The 4,799-nt window shown below is 46.8% G+C and overlaps 1 pseudogene; it reads left to right on the forward strand.

The window, feature by feature from the left end:
• Positions 1 to 2,520: 2,520 nt before the first annotated feature.
• On the forward strand, positions 2,521 to 4,393 carry LOC103233522 (regulation of nuclear pre-mRNA domain-containing protein 1A-like; annotated as a pseudogene).
• The last annotated feature ends 406 nt before the right edge of the window (positions 4,394 to 4,799 follow it).

Genomic DNA, 4,799 nt, shown 5'->3' on the forward strand with positions numbered 1-4,799 from the left:
ATGTAGGTTCAATTCCGTGTGTCACTTACGAATCATGTGCTGTGCTCTTAGGCAAGAGGCTTGCCCTCTCTGTGCCTCAGTTCTCCCATCTCTAACATGGGGCTATTGACATTGTGTGGTATTGTTGGTGGATTTAGTAACTTAATATATGCAAAGCTCTTAGACCAGCATTTGGCACATATCGAGGGATCAATAAATAGTGACTGGCTGGGCGCAGCGGCTCATGCCTGTGATCCCAGCATTTTGGGAGGCCAAGGCAGGAGAATCGCTTGAGCCCAGGAGTTCCAGACCAGCCTGGGCAATGTGGTGAGACTCCATTTCTACAAAAAATAAAAAAAATTAGCTGAGTGTTGTGCTGCATGTCTGTAGTCCCAGCTACTCAGGAGACTGAGGCCGGAGGATTGATTGAGTCCAGGAAACTGCAGTGAGCTGTAGACAACAGACTGAGACCTGCTCTCAGAAAAAAAATAAAATAAATAATAAATAAATAAATACTGACCATCAGCAAGAAGCTCACTCTCCAAATAGGGAGTGCAACCCATTAAAATTAACAGTGAATTTGGAGGCTGGGCACTGTGGCTTATGCCTGTAATCCCAGTACTTTCGGAGGCTAAGGCAGGCAAATCACCTGAGGTCAGGAGTTCAAGACCAGCTTGGTCAACATGGTGAAACCCCATATTTACTAAAAATATAAAACTCAGCTGGGCGTGGTGGCAGATGCCTGTAATCTCAGCTGCTTGGGAGGCTGAGGCAGGATAATTGCTTGAACTCGGGAGGCAGAGGTTGCAGTGAGCCGAGATCACACCATTGCACTCCAGTCTGGGTGACAAGAGCAAAACTCAAAAAAAGAGAAAACAATGAATCTGGGGAACTGATCAAAACAGAGACAGCTCTGTGGGCTTTAAAAAAATCAATTTGGCCGGGCGCAGTGGCTCACGCCTGTAATCCCAGCATTTTGGGAGGCCGAGACGGGCGGATCACGAGGTCAGGAGATCGAGACCATCCTGGCTAACATGGTGAAACCCCGTCTCTACTAAAAATACAAAAAAACTTAGCTGGGCATGGTGGCAGGCGCCTATAGTCCCAGCTACTGGGGAGGCTGAGGCAGGAGAACGGCGTGAACCCGGGAGGCGGAGCTTGCAGTGAGCCGAGATGGCACCACTGCACTCCAGCCTGGGCAACAGAGCAAGACCCCGTCTCAAAAAAAAAAAAAAAAATCAACTTTAGGCCGGGCGCGGTGGCTCACGCCTGTAATCCCAGCACTTTGGGAGGCTGAGGCAGGTGGATCACAATCACGAGGTCAGGAGTTTGAGACTAGCCTGACCAAGATGGTGAAACCCGTCTTTACTAAAAATAGAAAAATTAGCCAGGCGTGGTGGCATGCGCCTGTAATCCCAGCTACTCAGGAGACTGAGTCAGGAGAATCACTTGAACCCGGGAGGTGGAGGTTGCAGTGAGCGGAGATTGCACCACTGCACTCCAGCCTGGGTACAAAAAAAGAAAAAAAGAAAAAGAAACAACAACTTTACATATAATGAAATACATCCATTTAAGCTGTACAGTGTGAATTTTAGTAAATGTGGCCCCTGTGTAACAATCACCATGAGCAAGACGCAGAATATTGTTATCCTCTTAAACATTTCCTTTGCCAGGTCCCATCCCCAATTCCTGGCCTAGGGAAACTACTGTCCTGCTTCTATCACTGTAGATCTGTCTTTTCTAGAGTTTCATGCAAATGACATCATAGTATAATCATGCAGTACAATAATCCTGTCTCTGGCTTCTTTTGTTCAACATGCTTTTGATTTTTTTTTTTTTTTTTTTTTGTCAAAGTGCTTTTGAGATTTTATCTATGTTAACACACATGTTGGCAATTTGCTCCTTTCTTTGTTTATCCATTTACGGGTCGATGGGCATTTGGGTTGTTTTCAGTTTGGGGCTATAACTCATAAAGGTTCTATGAATAATCATGTACAAGTCTGCGTGGATACATCACTTTCCTTGGGAATACCATGGAGTCGAATTGCTGGGTCATGAGCTGCCTATGTATGTAGCTTTATCAAAAACCATCAAACTGACCAGGTGCAGTGGATCATGCCTGTAATCCCAGCACTTTGGGAGCCCAAGGCGGGAGATCATCTAAAGTCAGGAATTCCAGACCAGACACCACGCCCGGCTGTTTTGTTGACTTTTAAGTAAATAGAATGTCCCTGGCCAGTTGCAGTGGCTCATGCCCGTAATCTGAGCACTTTTGAGAGGCCAAGGCGGGAGGATCACTTGAGACCAGGAGTTTGAGACCAGCCTGGGCAGCACAGAGAGACCTCATCTCTACAAAAAATTTTTAAAAACATTAGCCAGGCATGGTGGTGTGCGCCTGTAGTCCCAGCTACTCAAGAGGCTGAGACAGAAGGATCGCCTGGGCACAGGAGTTCGAGGCTGCCGTGAGTATGATGGCACCACTGCTCTCCAGCCTGGGCAGCAGAGTGAGACCTTGTCTCAAAAACAAACAAACAAAAAAACCAAAAGGATATCTTAGCACACTGGAGCAAAAGAAGTTAATGCCGGTTTTGATCACAACCATGTAAGGTGTGTCACTTTCCAAAGTTCGGATGAGTTAGATGGGATTTAGGGTAATATGTATTAGGATTAAATCCTACCAAGCAGGGTGGTACTGAGGGTGTGGAAAGGGTGGGATGAGGGGGCAAGGCTGCAAGAGGGCAACAAAACCCTCCTCCTACCACCCCACAGTGTGGGACGGCGTGAATGTGGGGTGGGAGGGATGTCAGTCTTCTCTGAGGGGGCGCAGGAGCAGAAGCTGTTGGGATTGAGCAACTCGCAGCAGAGCATGCAGACCTGGTCCCTATGGCTCATTCACCACAGCAAGCACCCGGGCCCATGGTCGCCGTGTGGTAGCCGGAGCTGCAGAGAGCAAAGCCAAACGGGAGGCTTACTTTTCTCACCTTGCCAGTGAGACCACCTGGGCAACATGGTGAAACCTCGTCTCTACTAAAATACAAAGCAAAAGGAAGGGGCCGGAGCTTACAAAAGATTTGCACCGGTCATAGCAGAGGCTTTTAAGCATGTTTCAAGTGATACTGATGAGAGTTGTAAGAAGCACATTGGAGGCCGGGCACGGTGGCTCACGCCTGTAATCCCAGCACTTTGGGAGGCCGAGGCAGGCAGATTCAAGGTCAGGAGATCGAGACCACGGTGAAATCCCGTCTCTACTAAAGATACAAAAAGTTAGCCGGGCGTGGTGGCGGGCTCCTGTGGTCCCAGCTACTCGGGAGGCTGAGGCAGGAGAATGGCATGAACCCGGGAGGCAGAGCTTGCAGTGAGCCGAGATGGAGCCACTGCACTCCCACCTGGGCAATACAGTGAGACTCCGTCTCACAAAAAAAAAAAAAAAAAAAAAAGAAGCACATTGGAAGACTGTTGTCTATTTGGGAAGAAAGGTCTGTTTGTGCAAATGATGTATTTAGAGGCCAGGCATGGTGGCTCACGCCTGTAATCTCAGCACTTTGGGAGGTCAAAGTGGGAGGATCACTCAAACTCAGAAATTTGACACCAGCTAGGACAACATAGATAGACTCCATCTCTAAAAAAAAAAAAAGAAAGAAAAAAAAAAGTCAGTTGGGCATGGTGGTGTGCTCCTGTGACCCCAGCTACTCGGGAGGCTGAGGTGGGAGGATCAGTTGGGCCCAGGAGGTTAAGGCTTTGAGTCATGATCACACCACTGTACTCCAGCCTGGGCAACAGAGCAAGACTGTCTCAAAAAAACCACAAACAAGCAAACAAACAAGAAACAATGAAGTAATGTATTAGAGCAAATTAAACAAGCTCTGTGAGGCAATAAGAAGCCTACAAAGTAAATTTATAGACAGATAAAGATGAATGAAAATGAAAACTTTTCCTCTCTGGGATCTGCAAATGAGCCACCACCACAGACTCTAAATCTCATGAGAGCATTATAAAATCTAGAAAATGCAGCCTTGGGTGATGCAGCAGTTCACTAGAGGATCGCTTTTTTGCCGCTGTAGACCAAGAAGTATCTCTACTAGATAAAATAGCAGATAAAGAACCTGGAGAAAGGCTTTCTAAAGTGATGGATGCATGTATGTTGCCAGGAGATTACAATGGCAGAATGGCAGCAGAAATAGATGAGAGGAAGCAACTCACTCGAATGTTAGCAGATTTTCTTCATTGTCCAATGGAAGCCCTTGCAGAGAAAGCATAAATTGGAAGAATACAAGTGCAAGTGAGCCAGAGTTTCCCTGGTGTGCAAAGAATTCAGGTCCCTGATCCAGAACCTGACAGACTAATCTCGATTACCCAATGTCACTGGCAGCTGCATGCACCTGCCCTTTGCAGGGACATCTACGGTGAAGATTAATGGACCAGGTTCTTTCCTGGTCCCAAGACTGCAAGAGGTGGAGACAGGTGGATAGTCCTGTAGTGGTATTTTTGCATATTTTTGAGAGAGAAACACTAGCACAAGAAATGACAATTAGTAAAAATGTTTAAAATGTTGGTTTGTTTACTATTTTCTTGGTAAGTTAGCATGAATTAGTTTTGGGGTGGTGGGGTTTTGAGACAGTGTCTCATTCTGTCATCCAGGCTGGAGTACAGTGGCATGCACCTGACCTATGACTTTGTTTAAACAAAGTGACGGGCTGGGCCTGTAGTCCCAGCACTTTGAGAGGCCGAAGTGGGCGGATCACTTGAGGTCAGGAGTTAAAGACCAGCCTGGGCAACATGGCAAAACACCATCTCTACTAAAAATACAAAAATTTGCCGGG

Source organism: Chlorocebus sabaeus, chromosome 5 (assembly GCF_047675955.1).
Source record: "Chlorocebus sabaeus isolate Y175 chromosome 5, mChlSab1.0.hap1, whole genome shotgun sequence".
Taxonomy (NCBI): Eukaryota; Metazoa; Chordata; class Mammalia; order Primates; family Cercopithecidae; genus Chlorocebus; species Chlorocebus sabaeus.